The 21248-nt window shown below is 39.2% G+C and overlaps 1 pseudogene; it reads left to right on the top strand.

The window, feature by feature from the left end:
- The first annotated feature begins 18554 nt into the window (after nucleotides 1-18554).
- On the top strand, nucleotides 18555-20201 carry LOC107761460 (phospholipase A(1) LCAT3-like; annotated as a pseudogene).
- The last annotated feature ends 1047 nt before the right edge of the window (nucleotides 20202-21248 follow it).

Here is a 21248-nt window from a genome sequence, read left to right as displayed (position 1 = left end):
TTCCAAATACAACCCTGATAAAGGAGAAAAGAGGAACCCGGTTCCTGACAAACACTTCAAAAGGAAGAAATCTGCTGACAGCAAGCTTTTGCAGCATGGGTAGATGTCGCGCCCCCTTTTTCTCGCAAAATCGGGTTTATGACATTTGGGAGGACAACTTGTTTCCTTTTGGGAATTGGAAGAGTCGACACTTAATGATTTAAGTGCATTAGGACACTAAGAAAGGTTTGATTTGAACAACCAGATTGGGTAAGGGCTTGAAATTATCCCAAGGGGAAGGTGTTAGGCACCCCTCAGAATCCACTAGTGTGGTTCCCGACCAAACAATTATTTTGACTTTAGGTACAAATAACACGTAGGCAAATAAGAACTTCAAACAAGAGGGAATTTTCACGTAATGGTTACAAATAAGCAAAGTAAAAAAAGTTGATTTTCTTAAAAGAAATGGTTTAAAAATATTTAAGAGAAACAAATAAAACAAAGGGAAGGGGGTCCTAGGTTTATTAATAATATGGATCACCCCACACAACATCTGGTAATCACTCCTTAGTGAGGGGCTACACGTGATGTTACCGCGTGGTAATCATATCCATATCTACCCTTCCCGCCCGGTTGAAGTATTAAAGAGCGGAATGGTCTCGTTTACTTATTGGATGCTATTACCCGCCCCAATCCTATCAGTCCCCGAGGCATTTGGGACTACTAATCCTAAAGGGAGGAGATATTGGTCTTATTTGTGGTTTTAAAAGGGTAAAATACTAAGGCGACATACAAAAGCATGTATAGCACATTGGGGAAAGCATACAGAAAGTAGAAAGGCTCAGATACACCTCCTTTAAATAAAGAAAGCAAGTAAATAGCATGACTTACACATACTGTTTAGGGCCTGATTAAACTTAAAGGTTGAGGCAGATTGATTTATTACAAAGTTTAGATAATAAGCCCGAATCAGGCTTGTCTGCTGGTTGTAGTTGATAAAAAGTCTGATTCAGTTTATAAAATTTCACCCTATGGCTTTCCGGAGTGTTAGACGAAGACCCTATAGGAATTATATCTACCAATTCCAGAAACAATGAAATAAACATGAATACATACTGGTTTAAGAAAAAATCGTTTGTTATTAAAGAAAGGTGAGTTTTAGCAAAAGAGTATGCGCCATTGTTACTAGTTTAGACTTATAAGCGAGTGAAGCGGTTCAGGTTCGATTGAAGCTCCTATAGGAATGCTTTCTATGTGTTGTCGATTTTGGACACTTTAATAAACATAGTAGAAAATACAGAAATCGTATAGGCATGGCATCTAGATGCTGAATTTCATTTAAAGCCTATGAACATGATATCTAATTGCGGTTGATTATTTAAGATCTATAAACATGTTTGCCTAATGAGGAATGCATATGCAAGATTCAGAAATAACCTATAGGCAGGATATCTATATGATATGCAGAAAATTCAGAAATTCCTATAGGCAGGATATCTATATGATATGCAGAAATTCATAAATAACCTATAGGCATGGTATCTATATGGGAATGCAAGATTCCTATAGACATGGTATCTATACATGAGAATGCATAAATTCTTAGAGACATGGTATCTATATGAGAATGCAAGATTCCTATAGACATGGTGTTTATATGAGAAAGCAGGAATTCATAAACTCCTATAGGCAGGTTATCTACCCCTTTTGCATACATAGCTACCCCTCCTTTTTCACTAGCCGTCCTTGAGAGTTTTATTACAATTTTATTATAGCCCAGAGAGAGAAAATAAAGAAAAATACAATCATAAAAGTACAACCAAGGAGAGCCTGATTCAGACTTCCTGTCTGAAGTATGAAGTAAACCAACTCCAAGAGATCTTATTTCAAAGCCTTTCTCCCATTTGGATGTGTCAGAGTTCCCTAAGAGCCTCATATGGACTCCAGGCAATGCTCACACCCCAAATGCATTATAGATGAAGACATAGTGCAGTGTGGAAGGGCCAGCCCTCAGGTGTCCAAGTTCAGAGAGAACTCAAGGTCCCAAGGCAAGGCTCACAAGAGGGGGGCATAACTTAGGGACTAAGAGAGGGTGCAAGTGTAGAATTCTAAAAAGGGGAAAGGGGAAGGGAAAATAGCTCACATTAATACACATAGGTGTATAGAGAATGGGAGGTGGTAAATAGGCAAAGACAGGCTAGTGGGCATACCCAGCAATGGGAAATGTTGGCACACCCATAAGCTTTTTAGAACACATTATTTAGATGTTAGGATCCTCTAAGGGATCAAGTTCAATCCATAGACAATAACTTGCATATTTCCATGTTTTAAACCGTAAGTCAAAGCTCATAAAGGGAAATAGGGAGCGATGATTAATAGAAGAAATAGGCAATAGGACATAAGCATACTAATTTAAATGTTGAACTTTACAGAAAGCAGTAGAGTAGACATGGATACAAAGACTGTAAATAAACACATTGTTGTAATGATGAAACTTAAATCAGTACACACCAGTTTCAAAGGAAACAAAAAAATAAAAGTAGTAGGTCTTGTAAACAGGCGACAATGCAGAAAAGAAGAGAAAGTTATTGTGAGAGAGTATGAGTTTAGAAGGATTCTGATGTCCTCTTTGTGAAAAAGGGTCGTGCCTTTTATAGTGTGAAAATAATGAAGAAATAAGGGAAGAAAATAGTCAAGGAACTGATTGTCAATCAATTACACAAGACTTCCCTTAATTAAGGGATTCATATTCAAATGGGTAAAAACAATTTAAAGAAAGAAAAATGAATAAGCACTTTGTGCACAACATGCAATTAAGGGTAAATACATAAAGGTTATTTAAGGACAGAATTTCTGAAATACGCGGTTGCACAAACAAGGCAAGAAAATTAATTAACAGTCAGTAAATCAAAGGTCAGGGATCTTATATGAATGAACCGAGTCAAAAAGATGGGAAAGGTTTTTTAACTTAAGGGAAATCAGCAAACAATGGAAAGGGAATCAATCAGACCTATTTAGAAGGAATTTGAATCAATCACGAGTTGAAAGCCTTTTTAGAGGAAGATTCATTACATATAAAGAGCACATAAACATGTTGAGTTGGAAGAAAACGTTGTGTCATTGCAAAAATCAATAGAAAAATCCAGTGAAGAATGAGTTTTAGAAGAGTTTAGCCAAAGGTCAGAATCATATGCAAATACGGATGTTCAAACTCAGTTTAGAGACTCGAAGTTGGTCTGAAAGAGCTAGGGGTTCTAAAATAAAAACCCTAGTTCAATCAAATCACATAATCAAACTTGGCAGAACCCCCGAATTATAGGGTTTCCACCTTGAATCAAGTACAGAGATGAGAAGGCAAGTAATCGAAACATGCTCAAAGGTTTCAGTTCTATAAAACCTCTTGCATGTTTCTTTCAGCAGCAAAAACTCATGAGAAAATAATGATAGCAAGTAACACGCAGAACATAGTAGCAGAATTCAAAGAAAAATAGAGTAGAAGAAGCTAATACGAAACATAATAGAGAAGACTGATAAGAACAGTAGAAGAAACATGCTAAGAAATTTTAGAAGAAACTTTAAACAGAGCTCAATAAAAGGAACTTAATAAGGAAACTTAAGAACTTAGTAAGAAAATATAGTAGGAGAAACATATCGGAACACAGTAGAGAAAGCATACAGTAGAAGAGCATACGAGAACATAGTATAGGAAAATATAGCAGAAGAGGCACGTAAGAACATGGTAGAAGAAAATACAAGAACCCAATAGAAGCAAATACGCATAAAAGAAAAAATAAAGTTAGAAAACACTTAAATACTTTCAGAAAACCCTAGATCGGAAAAGAAAGATTTTGAAAGTAGTTTTTTGAAAAAAAAAAGTCAGGAAAACGTTAAAGACCTTAAGGAAAGCATGGATCTGGAACAAATCTAATGGAATCGGAAAAACCTCGAAGGGTTAGGGTTTCAGAAGAACCCTTAGAAATGAGAAAAGCTTTGAAAAGTCACCGATCTGAATCGGAGAGGTCAGGATCAGGCTCAAACAACAGTGGTACGCCGGAGCAAGGCCGGAGGTGGCCATGGAACCTCGATCGACAGAGGTCTGGGCACAAACCTTCAAGGTCAAGCCTTGAATCTTCAGAGATCAGGTGTGTAAGAGCAACAGGAGGTAGGTATAAGACTTCCAAAGCCCTGGAAGCCATGGATTCCGGTGGCTTTTAGGGTGGAAGCGGCTAGGGTGCTAAGGAGACTCGAGAGAGTTTGAGAGAGTGGAGGGTTTCAGAGGCGGAGGGTAGGTGAAAATGACTTAGGGTTAGTGAGGTTGGTGAATTAAAAAGGAAAGGAAAGAATGTGGTCGTTGATCATTTTGATCAACGACATAGATTAAACGGGGAGTTGGGAGGGTAATTTTAGGAATTGGGTTGGGGTTCAATTGGGTTTAATTGAGGTAGAATTTAAGCTAAAATTGAAATAAGCAGGGCTAGTATTTAAATTGAAATAGTTAGGGCTAGATTTTAAATAGCCACTTTTTCGCTTTTTATTTTATAAACAATAGTAAAATGATTTCTAAAAATAGATTAAAGGTACTAAATTAATTAATAATATATAAATATTAAATTAAAAATACTTGAATCAATTTCATAATTATAAAATGCTATCAAATCTTAAAATAGGCTAATATTGGAATTATATGCAATTTAGCTTTAAAATACTAAATAAATTTGTAAAAAATGTGCAAAATTGCCTTAGCTATATTTTTGTAAAAATATGAGAATCCAATAAATGAATCAGCAAGATGATAATTTTGGGGATAATTATTGGGTTTATCTTGATAAAATAGGGCAATAAAATTGAGTTTAAAATCTTTAAAAAATTGAGAAAAATAATAGGACCTTGGGACATACTTATATATGCATATACATACTATTTGAAAAGCGTTTTACATATAAAAATACACGGGGGGAAATTGAGTATCAACAGCTGCCCCCATTTACCCCGGAAGGATGAAAAAGTTATCGGGTAAAGAAATGATGGCCAATTTGACCGAACGGAATGGTTTGAAGAATTTGACCGAGATCTTGCTCCTGAGCTGCCTACATATCCCTGGTCTTACAGGAATCAGACCATATGTAGTTCAGGATCCGTCAGCGGAATATGCCAATCGAGATTTTTCAAGGCTGACGCAATATTTGGGTTGGGATGGATAGTTAAAGTCTAACAGGGCAGCGGGAACTGGAGCGGGATTGCTCCAGCTGAGAAGGCCATTGCTCGCCGATTTACCTGCAAATAAGCAATACAAGTGTATATTGTGTGGAAATTTAAACGTGATGCAAGTTCCCGTCGGACCATGAATGTTGTCTTTGGACGGTTAGGATGACGTCCTCAGACCATGACGTCATGGGCCATGAAGCGTATGATAAAGGATTCGCACGCCATGAAATGATGCTCTCGGGCTATGATAATGATGCCTCCGAACTATGATGCCTTTGAATAATGATATGCAAAAGATAAAAGGGGTCCTCAGGCTATGGCATGGCGTTCTCGGGCTATGAAAATGGTGCCTCCGAACAATGACGCCTTTGGACAATTTTGGCGATCTTTCAGCCCATGGAATGCAGTAGGTGGCGATCTTTCAACCCATGAAATTCAATAAGTGATGATCTTTCAGCCATGCAAACGTAAAATAAAGCGACGATATTTCAGCCATGCAAGCGTAAAATAAAGCGACGATATTTCATCCATGCAAGTGTGAAGGTGGCGATCTTTCAGCCATGGAATGCAGTAGGTGGCAATCTTTCAGCCATGGAATGCAGTAGGTGGCAATCTTTCAGCCATGCAAACGTAAAATAAAGCAGCGATATTTCAGCCATGCAAGCGTAAAATAAGGCGGCGATATTTCAGCCATGCAAGTGTGAAGGTGGCGATCTTTCAGCCATAGAATGCAGTAGTGGCGATATTTCAACTCATGAAATGAAATAAGTAGCGATCTTTCATCCATGCAAGTGTAAATGAAGTGGCAATATTTCAGCCATGTAAGATGTAAATAAAGTGGCGATATTTCAGCCATGCAAGATGCAATAAGGGGCTATCTTTCAGCCGATGCAGGATGTAAATAAGGTGGCGATCTTTCAGCTGATGTAGGATGTAAATAAGGTGGCGATATTTAAGCCATGCAAGATGTAAATAATGTGGCGATATTTCAGCCATGCAAGATGTAGATGAAGTGGCGATCTTTCAGCCATGCAGATGGAGGTAGAGCTTAGTCTCGGAAGGCAGAATTGTAGCTTTATGCAATGCAGAAAATGCAGATGGAGACAGAGCTTAGTCTAGAAGGCAGAATGGTAGCCTTATGCAATGCAGAGAATGCAGATGGAGATAGAGCTTAGTCTCGGAAGGTAGAATGGTAGCCTTATGCAATGCAGAGAATGCAGATGGAGACAGAGCTTAGTCTCGGAAGGCAGAATGGTAGCCTTATGCAATGTAGAGCTGCAGATAGAGACAGAGCTTAGTCTCGGAAGGTAGAATGGTAGCCTTATGCAATGCAGGAAATGCAGATGGAGGTAGAGCTTAACCTCGAAAGGCAGAATGGTGGCCTTATGCAATGCAGGAAATGCAGATGGATTTAGAGCTTAACCTTGGAAGGCAGAATGGTAGCCTTATGCAGGAAGTAAAAATAGCAAATGGCAATAGAGTTTTCTTAGCTGATAGCGGATTGTGGTATCATGATTGATGGGGATATTGTGCCTATTGGGGAGACTATTGTGTGCGGATAGCAGTTGCGTGCAAGCACAATAGTTCTAAGAGTTGTTTTCCTGAACTTTGTGAGTGAGCGTATAGTATATTTGATGATTTTGCAACTCAAGTGCCTGCATCCAAAGAAAAAGTCGTGAGTTTGTAAAGGGGGAAAGGTTAGTTCGTGTACCCTTCTGGATTTGCTTGACCTGCTTGATTTTGATCTAGTGATACTGCCCGTATCATTGGGGTAGCATTGCTAAATAGAGCGATTTCAGAAATAAACATGCATGATTTTAGTAAAGAAAATGTAACATAAATACATAATTAAGAATAGTTTTCTTTAGATTAAATGATGACTGCGACGTGGTTCAAGACATTGCATCTTTTTTGCCGCAGTTTATTGGGTTGCTGCTTCTAACGGCTGCTTGCGGCGAATGGCTGAAATCACTTCGGAATTTTGAGGGTCTTCCTCAAAATTGTGCCCCAGTTTCCAATTGCGGGGGAAATGAAAATTTTATTGACTTGTGACCGAACCCATGTGGCTACCTACGAATCCCCTCTTAAACGGGAATTAGGTCGGGTATAGTTCAAATTACATCATAGAAGAAAGCTTAAAGGTTGCACATAGTAACGCTTGACTGCATCTGAATTGATTGGCTTTGGCCAGACTTCTCTGTCCATTTCTGCAAGTATGAGGGCTCCTCATATCAGAAGTCGGTGAACCATGTATGGACCCTTCCAGTTGGGAGAGAACTTTCCTTTGGCTTCATCTTGATGCGGAAAAATTTTCTATAACACCAGCTGCCCCGGTGTGAACTGTATTGGCTTGACTCTTTTGTTGAAGGCTCTAGATATTCTGTTCTGATAGAGTTGACCATGGCAGACTACATTTATTCTCTTTCCGTCTATAAGTGCTAGTTGCTCATAACGACTTTTTATCCACTCTGTGTCGTCGAGCTCGACTACTTGTATTATCCTTATGGAAGAAATTTCTACCTCAGCGGGTACCATAAACCAGCATATAGGGGGTTGCCTCGGTTGATATGCGAACTATGGTGTGATACCCCAGTAGACGAAATGATAACTTCTTGTGCCACTATCTGTGATTCTCTATCATTTTCCTCATCCATCCAGATATGATAATAACCAGCGAAGCAATCTACGAATTATTGTAGCTCATGCTTAGTGAAATTGTAAATCAGGATGTGTATATTTGGCAAGGGGAAGTCATCCTTTGGACTGGCCCGATTGAGATCCCGATAGTCGACACAGACTCTAACCCTCCCATCCTTCTTTGGCACCAACACAATATTGGCTAACCATGTCGGATATTCTACTACCCTGAGAACCTTAGCTTTGACCTGCTTAGTGACTTCTTCTTTGATTTTCAAACTCATACCAGGCTTGAACTTTCTGAGCTTTTACTTTACCGGTGGACACGTTGGATCGGTTGGCGGTTTGTGAGCCACAATAGACGTATTCTGACCAGTCATGTCATCATACGACCAGGCGAATATGTCCTTATACTCTTTTAGGAATTCTGTGTATTCTTTCTTTTCTGATGGCGACAGGTGAATGCTGATTCGTATTTCTTTGGCATTCTCTACATCTCCCAGGTTAACAATCTTAGTCTCGTCTAGGTTGTACTTCGGCCTGTTCTCCAAGTTCTCGACTTCTTTAACAATCTCTTCTGGTATATCATCTTCCTCTGAATTTATGTCCATTTCCTGCGTTGTCTCATTGCATGTCACAACCATTGGTTCATCAAGATAGGTAATAGTAATGTTGTATAAATAAAGTAATGAGAGAAAATAATAAGAGTAAGATTTGTAAGGAAACCGAAATGCTTTGATAAATTTCATAACTGTTTTGAACATTGGAAGATCTTATTGCGAAAATTCAAAATGTGAAAGGAAAATCAACTAGTAAATATAAAAGATAGTGCATGATGCTTTGTTCAGCCTTGCTACCCCGAGGCTTTTCGGGCCCTGATGGTTCTGATAGTCCAATTATTGAGGAATGCTCCTCGGCTTACGGCCTGTATGGAAGGGCCTTCCTCCCCCTCCTCCTCGAAAATGACACAACAATCCATGTCATTGTCTTCTAGGAACAAGTTCCTTACTGCTACCAGTTCTTCCTTTTCTTTCGACCTACAGATAACATCGTTTGGCTAGAAAGTCTACTCCAAATGGGGTATTGGCTGCTCTAGCGAGTAGTATGGACCACGCCATGGTGTCGACCAGTTGTTGAATTCCTCCCAAGTATACTCGTATCCCAGACCAAAAGTGGTCTAGGTTTCTTCAGTTTGATAGGCTTTACGATTCCTTGGAGGTTCTTGCCAAATCTCTTGCCAGGTTCATATACGTTTCAGTTCAATATGCTTTCAATTTTGTTGTCCCACAATTTGCCTTTGTTAATGGCATTGGCTCGCTCGATGTGGTGATAGGTTTCCCCACTTATCTTTCTTCTTCCTCTGATTGCTGGGATGGTTTGGCGACTGTATATGGGATTTCTACCATTGCCATGAATGATCACCTCTTGGTGATTCCACTCAAACTTCACTACCTGATGCAGTGTTGATGCTACAGCCCTAGCGACATGAATCCACGACTATCCCAACAGCAAGTTGTAAGATACTGGCACATCTATTACTTGGAAATCAACATCGAACCAAGTAGGCCCCATTTGCAAGCACAAACTAATTTTCCTAATAGTGGACCTTTGGGAACCGTCGAAAGCTTTGACATTGATGGCCCCGTCCTTGATCTCATACAGCCCCTTTCCCAATGTTCTGAGTGTTACCAACGGACAAATATTGAGGTTGGACCCTCCATCAATCAGGATCCTAGTGATAAAATAATTTTCACATTGCACGGTGATGTGCAATGCTTTGTTGTGACTCAACCCTTCTGGTGGCAGCTCATCTTCATGAAAAGTAATCTTCTGACTTTCCAATACCTTCCCTACCATATTTGTCATTTCTCCTCTGGTGATGTTGCTTGGTACATATGCCTCACTCAGCACCTTCAACAAGGCATTCTTATGTGCGTCAGAACTTTGCAGCAAAGCTAGGATAGAAATTTGTGCCGGTGTTTTGTTCAGCTGATCAATGACTGAGTATTCCTTGGCCTGTATCTTTCTCCAGAGATCATCGGGCCCAGTTTTAGTGATGGCCGACCGACCTGAGGCCTGATTACTATACTCAGTTAAATGTTCCGGAGTATAAACCCTGCTGGTTCTTGTCATACCCTATGCCGCAACTATTTCCCCGAACTTGGCTTTATCTTTCCTTCTCGCCTCGGCTGTGTAATCCTAAGGTATGGCATTTGTATGGAATGGTGTTACGGATAACATCGCCACTGGGATCGGCATGGACATCTCCACTCCGAACGAAGCATGTGCTTTGGGAGGTAAAACTGCAACTTCAAATGGTGGAGGTGCATTTGATGGAGTCATGAATTCGACCTCGATTGGTGTTGGTGTCTTTGTAGTTGCTTCGAACTCAAGTGGCACAGCCATGTTTACCTCAGTGTGCCCAGAAGGCTGAGTCTGGACTACAATCTAATTAAGGGTGACTATTGCCTTTTTTTGGTTTGTCACCTTTTGTGATTAAACCGATCGATCCTTTGGGATCCCAATCATCCTCTATTTCAATCATGTGAACACCTCCACCCTTATGGTCTGGCAGAGGGTTGTTGGGGACATTTGGAGTAGGCTCCTTTTCCACAATGATCTTATTATCAATCAAAGTCTGGGTCTTGTCTTTCAGAGAGCAGCATTCATCAATGGTATGCCCTTTGCCGGAATGGTATGCACATGATTTATTTAGATTGACCCATTGAGAAGGGTTTTCAAGGGTTATAGCAGGGATAGGGTGACTTAACCAGCAGCTTTGAGCCTTTCGTACAGCTGGTCAATTGGCTCAGTAATGGCGGTATACTGTTTGGGAGGTCTGCGGCCGAAATTTGGTCGAGGTCTAGGAATGTTTTGATGTGTAGGATGTGATTGATAGTGGGATGGATGAGCATTGTAGGCTTGGTAGACATGTGCAGATTGGGAATATCTGGGTAAAGTAGGTTGATATGTAGGAGGTGGGGGTGATTGGTAAATAGGTGGTGGAGTTTGGTAAGAGGATGAGGGTGCTTGGTAATTTGAGGTAGGCTGATATGTGAGTGGAGGTATCGGATAGGCTTGGTATTTGATAGGGGATTTGGCTCTTTGTGCAACCATTACGGCACCTACGTCCCTTTTCTTGGACGTACTACCAGACTGTAAAGCCTTATTGGTAGCTTGCAAAGCTTCAAAGTTTGTAACCATACCACTTTTGATGCCTTCCTCGATCCTTTCCCCTAGCTTGATGATGTCGAAAAATTTCTGGCTCTCAATCAACATCAACCTTTTATAGTACTATGGGTTTTGAGCCCGAACGAAAAACTTGTTCATTTGTTCTTCTTCTAAAGTCGGTCTAACCTTAGCGGCTTCTGATCTCCAACAAGTAGCGTACTCGCAAAATGTTTCCATGGGCGTCTTCTTTAAATTCAGGACGTAGAACACATCTGGCGCATTTTCTGTGTTGACCCTGAACCTATCCATAAAGTTAGACGCCATACTCACTAAGCTCGACCATTTCTTCGGGTCTTGGCTAATGTACCAAGAGATCATCTCCTCTCAGACTCCTCATAAAAAGCTTCATGTGAATCCTTTCATCCTTCCCTACTCCAACCAGCTTGTCGTAGTATGTTCTCAAGTGGACTCTCGGATCCCCTGTACCATCAAACATCTCGAACTTAGGAGGTTTGTACCCCTCAGACAGTTCGACATCCGGTTGTATGCAAATATCTTCGTAGTTCAACCCTTCAATCCCCTTACTTCATTCGACACCCTGAATTCAACTAGTTAATTTATTGAGTTCCACAGCCAGGTTCCTGATGAGTGAGTCTTTATTATCAGACTCAGGTGTGCTTGAGATGGGTTTGGTGGAATGTGGCATGGTCTCCAGATAAATGGGGGTGTTATGGTGGGCGTGGAAATGGTCATCTGTGAAATTCAAAGGTTCAGGGATGAGCAGTGGAGTATTGTTGGATGTGTGGCAAGTATCGCAGTGGTGGTAAGGAGAGGGATGGTTTCGTGACTTTGGGATATTTTGTAGAGGTGTGGGGTTCTGAGCATTCGGGAAATTAATGTCGAGAGTGGTGAGGGAAAATGACAAGTTTGCCAGATTCCGGACCTGATCAAGTTCCTCCTGAAATTTCGACAGTTTCTGCTCGAGTTGGGATGCACTTTCTTTGGAGACCTGAGCACCATGAGTGACCTCTACCCGTTCAGTTGAGTTTTCCTTTCTGGTGTTGTTCGAATCTTCCATCTTCCCTTTGTTCTTATTTTTTATAGGACTAAGAGGAGGAGTGGGTGGAGGGCCCCTAGATCTCGTTGAATAAGATGATGTTGCCAGAGGGCCCTAACTAACCTTTAGGAAGAGGAATAAATAAAACAAAAGTAAAAACAAAAGGTAACAAGTCAGTACGAATTATAAGAAAAAAATGTTGCGATATTTAAACACGTAGTGCAAGCATGTAAATCGTGTCCTAATTAAGAGCCTCGTTATGCCCGAGGTAGGCCTAGCAACAAATTGATTTGGAGAACTTAGAATTCTAAAGAACAAGCTCCTATCTATTTGGTCCCAGAAGGACCTTCCTCAGGTTGAATCCTCGCATTGATCAAATCCTCCAGTTCGCGTAAAGATACCTTTCCCAGGTGTTCTCCTTCGTTTCACTAGCGTTCTGGCAGTCGGTGACTCTCTTCTTCACTTTTCCTTCTAATTCTAGCAGACTGTATTCCATATATTCTAACTTTTCGCTAGCTCTGGTGGCCCTCTCATTCCACTTATTGATTTGGTTATCTGATGGAAGACTCCTCCACCAGTCTAGCAAGAGTGGGGGCGTGCTAACCATACCGAAACTGGGGACCTCGTTCTTCATTTTCTGCAAGACAAACAAGGTTAGGCCCTTACCCCCGCCAGGCTCGACTATTAAATATCAATAATTAGCATGAAGCATTTAGTTCTCCAAATAAATGCACAGAACGTGGTGGTGTCCATTTGGGTTTTAGGGAAACCCAGTGGACTTTGGACAAGGCTATATTAAAGAGTCATTATGCGGACAATATAACTGACTCGGCTAGGATTGACCATGCACAGTTTAAATAGAGTGAGGTTTCTATGGGGGTTTTAGACTGGTACCCTTGAGCGGACAACTCAAGAGGGAAAGGCACGGAACCGTTGACTACACCATTGATCGGCTAGTCTTACTGCAAATATGCCTTTTCTGGATCTAGGAGTGATAATATCGGAAGAGCGCAACAACTCATTAAAGGCGTTGCTATGGTATTTTATTTGGCACGAGTGGAATATGATGTTGAAAACATGCTTATGCAATAATTAAAACAAGTTGTCACGTATTTGCACGTTATGAAGTAATTACAGCAATTCTTCATAATTTAAAGTAGTAATAAAGGAAAGCAGTAAAAGAAATAAAAGAAAGAAACAAAAGACAAGTCAGTTTTGCAATAGAAAAGGAAATTGAATGCTTAAAAGAGATAAACAAATAATTGCGCATAAAGAAGCATAAATTCACAATAATAGTCTGAAATGGTAAAAGCCTAAAAATCCCTAGCAGAGTCTCCACGCTGTCGTACCCCTTTTTTCTCGCGAAATCGGGTTTATGACATTTGGGAGGACAAATCGTTTCCTTTCGGGAATTGGGTTTTGAATTGAAGAGTCGCCACCTAATAATTTAAGTGCATTAGGACACTAAGAAAGGTTTGATTTGAACAACTAGAGATTGGGTAAGGGCTTGAAATTATCCAAAGGAGAAGGTGTTAGGAACCCCTCAGGATCCATTAGTGTGGTTCCCGGCCAGATAATTATTGTGACTTTAGGTACAAATAATACGTAGGCAAATAAGAACTTCAAACTAGAGGGGGTTTTCACGTAATGGTTACAAATAAGAAAAGTAAAAAAAGTTGATTCTTAAAAGAAATGGTTTAAAAATATTTAAGAGAAACAAAGAAAACAAAGGGAAGGGGGTCCTAGGTTTATTAATAATATGGATCACCCCACATAACATCTGATAATCACTCCTCAATGAGGGGCTACACGTGATGTTACCGCGTGGTCATCATATCCATATCTACCCTTCCCGCCCGGTTGAGGTATTAAAGCGCGAAATGGTCTCGTTTACTTATTGCATGCTATTACTCGCCCCTATCCTATCAGTCCCGGAGGCATTTGGGACTACTAATCCTAAAGATAGAAGATATTGGGCTTATTCTTGGTTTCAAAAGGGTAAAATACTAAGGCGACATACAAAAACATGTATAGCACATTGGGGAAAGCATACAGTAAGTAGAAAGGCTTAGATACACCTCCTTTAAACAAAGAAAGCAAGTAAATAGCATGACTTACACATACTGTTTATGGCCTGACTAAACTTAAAGGTTGAGGCATACTGATTCATTACATAGTTCAGATAAGAAGCCCGAATCAGGATTGACTGCTGGTTGTAGCTGATAAAAAGTCTGATTCAGTTTATAAACATTCACCCTATGGCTTGCCAAAGTGTTAGACGATGACCCTAAAGGCATGATATCTACCGATTCCAGAAATAATGAAGTAAACATGAATACATACTGATTTAAGAAAAAATCATCTGTTATTAAAGAAAGGCGAGTTTTAGTAAAAGAGCATGCGTCATTGTTACTGGTTTAGACTTATAAGCGAGTGAAGCGGTTCAGATTCGATTGAAGCTCCTATAGGCATGCTTTCTATGTGTTGTCGATTTTGGACACTTCTATAAGCATAGTAAAAAATGCAGAAATCCTATAGGCATGACATCTAGATGTTGAATTTCGTTTAAAGCCTATGAACATGATATCTAATTGCGGTTGATTATTTAAGACCTATAAACATGTTTGCCTAATGAGGAATGCATATGCAAGATTCAGAAAGATCCTATAGGCAGGATATCTATATGATACACAGAAAATTCAAAAATTCCTATAGGCGGATATCTATATGATATACAGAAATTCAGAAATAACCTATAGGCATGGTATCTATATGGGAATGCAAGATTCCTATAGACATGGTATCTATACATGAGAATGCAGAAATTCTTAGAGACATCGTATCTATATGAGAATGCAGGATTCCTATAGACATGGTGTTTATATGAGAATGCAGGAATTCATAAACTCTTATAGGCAGGTTATCTATCCCTTTCTGCATACATAGTTACTCCTCCTTTTTCACTAGTCATCTCCTAGAGTTTTATTACAAAGTTATTACAACCCAGAGAGAGTAAAGTAAAGCAAAAATATAATCAGATAAGTACAACCAAGGAGAGCCTGATTCAGACTTCATGTCTGAAGTATGAAGTAAACCAACTCCAAGAGATCTTATTTCAAAGCCTTTCTCCCATTTGGATGTGTCAGAGTTCTATAAGAGCCTCATATGGACTCCGGGCAATGCTCACACCCAAATGCATTATAGATGAAGACATAGTGCAGCGTAGAAGGGTCAGCCCTCAAGTGTCCAAGTTCAGAGGGAACTCAATGTCCCAAGGCAAGGCTCACAAGAGGGGGGCAGAACTTAGGCACTAAGAGAGGGTGCAAGTGCAGAATTCTGAAAAGGGGAAAGGGGAAGAGAAAATAGCTCACATTAATACACATAGGGGTATAGGGAATGGAGAGGTGGTAAATAGGCAAAGACAGGCTAGTGGGAATACCCAACAATGGGAAATGCCAGCACACCCATAAGCCTATTAGAACACATTGTTTAGAGGTTAGGATCCTCTAAGAGATCAAGTTCAATCCATAGACAATAACTTGCATATTGCCATATTTTAAACTGTAACTCAAAGCACATAAAAGGAAATAGGGAGCGATGATTCATAACAGAAATAGGTAGTAGGACATAAGCATACTAATTTAAAGGTTGAACTTTACAGAAAGCAGTAGAGTATACTTGGATACAAAGACTGTAAATAAACACATTGTTGTGGTGTTGAAGCTTAAATCAGGACATACCATTTTCAAAGGAAACAAACAAAGAAAAGTAGTAGGTCTTGTAAACATGCCACAATGCAGACAAGAAGAGAAAGTTATTGTGAGAGAGTATGAGTTCAGAAGGATTCTGATGTCCTCTTTGTGAAAAAAGGTCGTGCCTTTTATAGTGTGAAAATCATGAAGAAATAAGGTAAGAAAATAGTCAAGGAACTGATTGTCAATCAATTATACAAGACTTCCCTTAATTAAGGGATTTAGATTTAAACGAGTAAAAACAATTTAAGGAAAGAAAAATGAATAAGCACTTTGTGCAAATCATGCAATTAAGGGTAAATACATAAAGGTTATTTAAAGACAGAATTTCTGAAATACGCGGTTGTACAAACAAGGCAAGAAAATCAATTAACATCCAGTAAATCAAAGGTCAGGGATCTTGTATGAATGAACCGAGTCAAAAAGATGGGAAAGGTTTTTTAACGTAAGGGAAATCAGCAAACAATGGAAAGGGAATCAATCAGACCTATTTAGAAGGAATTTGAATCAATCACGAGTTGAAAGCCTTTTTTAGAGGAAGATTCATCACATATAAAGAGTACACAAACACGTTGAGTTGGAAGAAAACGTTGTGCCATTGCAAAACCAATAGAAAAATCCAGTTAAGAAAGAGTTTTAGAAGAGTTTAGCTAAAGGACAGAATCATATGCAAACAGGATGTCCAAACTCGGTTCAGAGACTCGAAGTTGGTTTGAAAGAGTAAGGGGTTCTAAAATAAAAACCCTAGTTCAATCAAATCACATAATCAAACTTGGCAGAATCCCCGAATTCTAGGGTTTCCTCCTTGAATCAAGTACAGAGATGAGAAGGCAAGTAATCGAAACAGGCTCAGAGGTTTCAGTTCTATAAAACCTCTTGTATGTTTCTTTCAGCAGCAAAAACTCATGAGAAAACAATGATAGCAAGTAACACGCAGAACATAGTAGCAGAATTCAAAGAAAAATAGAGTAGGAGAAGCTAATATGAAACATAATAGAGAAGACTGATAAGAACAGTAGAAGAAGCATGCTAAGAAATTTTAGAAGAAACTTTAAACAGAGCTCAATAAAAGGAACTTAATAAGGAAACTTAAGAACTTAGTAAGAAAATATAGTAGGAGAAACATATCGGAACACAGTAGAGAAAGTATACAGTAGAAAAGCATACGAGAACATAGTATAGGAAAATATAGCAGAAGAGGCACGTAAGAACATGGTAGAAGAAAATACAAGAACCCAATAGAAGCAAATACACATAAAAGAAAAAATAAAGTTAGAAAACACTTAAATACTTTCAAAAACCCTAGATCGGAAAAGAAAGATTTTGAAAGTAGTTTTTTTGAAAAAAAAGTCAAGAAAACGTTTAAGACCTTAAGGAAAGCCTGGATCTGGAACAAATCTAAGGGAATCGGAAAAACCTCGAAGGGTTAGGGTTTCAGGAGAACCCTTAGAAATGAGAAAGGCTTTGAAAAGTCACCGATCTGAATCGGAGAGGTCAGGATCATGCTCAAACAACAGTGGTACGCCGGAGCAAGGCCGGAGGTGGCCGTGGAACCTCGATCGACAGAGGTCTGGGCACAAACCTTCAAGGTCAAGCCTTGAATCTTCAGAGATCAGGTGTGTAAGAGCAACATGAGGTAGGTATAAGACTCCTAGAGCCCTGGAAGCCATGGATTCCGGTGGCTTTTAGGGTGGAAGCGGCTAGGGTGCTAAGGAGACTCGAGAGAGTTTGAGAGAGTGGAGGGTTTCAGAGGCGGCGGGTAGGTGAAAATGACTTAGGGTTAGTGGGGTTGGTGAATTAAAAAGGAAAGGAAAGAATGTGGCCGTTGATCATTTTGATCAACGACCTGGATTAAACAGGGAGCCGGGCGGGTTGGATTTAATTGGGCCAGGGGCAGGTAATTTTAGGAATTGGGCTGGGGTTCAATTGGGTTTAATTGAGGTAGAATTTAGGCTAAAATTGAAATAAGTAGGGCTAGTATTTAAATAGCCACTTTTCCCTTTTATTTTTTATAAAAGTTGTAAATTAAATCCTGGAAATAAATTAAAGGTACTAAATTAATTAATAATATATAAATGTCAAATTAAAAATACTGGAATCAATTTTATAATTATAAACACAATTAAATCTTAAAATAAGCTAATATTGTAATTATTTTAAAATACTAAAATAAAAATGTGCAAAATTGCCTTAGCTATATTTTGGTAAAAATATGAGAATCCAATAAATGAATCACCAAGATGATAATTTTGGGGATAATTATTGGGTTTTTTCTTAATAAAATAGGGTAATAAAATTGATTTTAAAATCTTTACAAAATTGAGAAAAATAATAGGACCTTGGGACATACTTATATATGCATATACATGCTATTTTAAAGTCTTTTTACATATAAAAATACACGGCAAAAAATTGGGTATCAACAGGAGATTCCTCCAGTGAGTCTAAAGAAGAAACCAATGCTGGTGACAGTTCCATGATGGCAATTGAAAGTGAAGAAAATGAATATGATTCTCTATTTGCTTTGATGGCTCAATCAGACGATGATGAAGAAGATGTCAATGATGAGGTAAACTTCAGGGATGTTCAGAGAAATCTGAAATCCTACTCCCCTAAGAAACTCATGTCATTAACAAATGTATTAATTGATATCTATCATAGTCTTGTAGATGATAAAGATGTTTTGACCTTAGAACTAGGAGAAGCTGAACAAATTAGAGATGATTTGGTAGTGTGTGTAGTTGATCTGAAGGAAAACATAAGTAATCTTGAAAATGAAAAGGTGGTTCTAATTGAAAAAATTGCTAGTGTAGAACATGAAAAAGATGATTTGCCACGAGCCATTCACTTCAACTACCACCACCTCCACTGAACTAACCGTCGCTGTTCGGAGCTCCGACCGGAGCATCAAATGTTCAAACAATACTGTTGTTGTCTCTTTCCGGGTCGGAGCTCCGACTCCGTCAACGATGTTGTGGCTGATAGAGACCCTGTATTGTTGGTTTCCGTTCTTGCCGGGTCCATTCTCCATTCAAAGAGTAAGAAACTGGGCGGTTTTGAAACCCGGGTTTGGGTCCGACTTCTCCTTGCTGAACTTGAGTTTAAGAATAAGTTATGGTCCATTTACAATCCTAAAACAGGTAGTAATAACTTTTCTTTAGTATTATTTGGCGGAATTATCAATGAAGATGATTATGGGCTATATGCAATTGATATTTTGGATCCTTCTATGATGGTGAAGTGTGTACACTTGACCGGTGTATACCATTTTCATGATATGATTGATATGCTCGTCAAATGTGGATATGAAAAAGGAACCACATTGTTCGGTTTTGGTTACGACTTCCGCCAAAGCAATAGGTATTTTCCAAGTATGTGAATAAGTGGATTACCATTGCCACTCCTTTTCAAGGTGCACCTGGATGCATTAATGATTCTCACTTAACTGGGGTGCAGTTCGTTGATGGATTTGAAAGCAACATTTTCGTGTCAAGGTGGACAATGCATCAATTGTTGGTTGAGTGCCCATCAATCTACGAGATGTTGCCCAATCCCGACTTCAAGTGGGCAAAGCAACCTGAGATTTTGGTGTGGAGGAAAAAATCTAAGGAGGGGGAGACAGTGGTTGAACTAGAATGTTATGGCGCTAGTACAAGTGTGACTCTCTTTCAAGAAGCATTGAAGAGTAATGAGCTCAACTTAAATGGGAAAACAGTGCCTCTACCTTTCAACTTATCAATTCTTGATTGGGCAGCTAGTACTCGCAAAATTTTAAACACTGCTCAATTACCACAAGGAATTCCTTTTTATAGCATCTACGGGACATCTTTTGATACACCTTTTGATGTTTGTTATGGTTCAAAGGCTTCACCAATCGAGGACCTGACGAATGTCTGCCATACTATGCCGCAATACTCCTACGTGGACGGTGATGGAACTGTTCCAGCTGAATCAGCAAAGGCGGATAATTTTGAAGCGGTGGAAAGAGTAGGAGTTCAAGGTGGTCACAGGGAACTATTAAGAGATGAGAAAGTCTTCCAGCTTCTCAAGAAGTGGCTTGGCGTCACCGATAACAAGAAGGCGCATTCCAGGTCCTCCAGGGTAATGGACCTTTATTCAGGTCAAAAGCTGTAAACATTTGTTCTGCTCATTCTTAGAGCACGTTTCTGATTTCTCATCTCTCCCTCGGTTTATTAGTCGTAGTTATAAATATATACGCGTCTACATTCTTCGAGAATGTTGAAGTTAGCTTCTACATGAATCATCGTTTATGTAGCTATGTTAGTGGCGATATGTATGTATTAGGCAGTCCAAGATACTGGAAAATGGCTCCAAAACTTGCTATTAGAACAATGTTTTACCGTGCAAGAATTCAAAGGTTTCATCTTTCTTTTTCTTTACTCCTTTTTTTGGCAATTCTTGATTTCATTAAAGAGTTCTTTTATCTTAACCTATAGTTTTGTAGAATTAAAATATGTAAAATCTTGAATGAGCTTGCTTGATCCATTCTTGGAGGTGCGGAAGGCATTTTGTAACTTTTTCTTACCTCTAATAGTAATCTGCTCAACAATTCATTTAAAAAAAAAACAAAAACAAAAAACAAAAAAAAAAGATGATTTGGTGGTTGTAGCTGTTGACTATAAAGAAACCATTGAGAATTTCAGTAAAGAAAAAGAGGTCTTAGTGCAAAAAGTGAATGCTATTGAGCAGGAGAGAAATGACCTTATAGTAGTGATTATAGACTTAAAGAAAATAATATAGGAACTTGGAGCTGAGTGTAGGCCTAGAAATTCTGAAAAACGGAAAGAGATGGCTAGTGAGGCACACATTAAGCTTGAAAAAGAGTTAACTTCTGTGAGAACTAATTTATGTGTTGAACTTGAGAAAAATAGGCAACTCCAAGCAAAACGGAAAGAGTAAAGAATGATCTTGAGAAGTCTCTTAAATGGACCTGGTACTCGGAAGCTATTACTGTCATGTATGAAAATAATGGTGGTAACAGGAAGGGAATAGGGTTTTAAAAGGAGAAAACTCCTTATAACCCTCACAACAAATATGTTACTGTACCCGATAATTGGTTGTGCACCCACTGTGGGAACAATGTGCATTTCAAGGAAAATTACCAAGACAGGGTTCAATCTCTGTAGAAAAATAAAGTTTTTGCTAAGAGAGTAACTGCTGAAAAGGGACCAGGTGCCACTCATAAAAAAGGCATGTTACCTACATGGACTAAAAGACCATTTATTCATCCTCTTTCTTATTACAAGGGACCCAAACTTGCTTGGGTTCCTAAATCTAACTCATGATCTCCTTGTGTAGGGAACAGTGAGAGGAAGCAATCAATAATGGTTCATGGACAGTGGTTGCTCAAAGCACATGACTGGAAATACTATGGACTTTCTTTCACTAAATTCCCTGCAAGGAGTGAGTGTATCCTTTGGAAATGG

This window comes from Nicotiana tabacum, chromosome 3 (genome assembly GCF_000715075.1).
Source record: "Nicotiana tabacum cultivar K326 chromosome 3, ASM71507v2, whole genome shotgun sequence".
Lineage (NCBI taxonomy): Eukaryota > Viridiplantae > Streptophyta > Magnoliopsida > Solanales > Solanaceae > Nicotiana > Nicotiana tabacum.
This window is presented reverse-complemented; position numbering and strand designations above follow the sequence as displayed.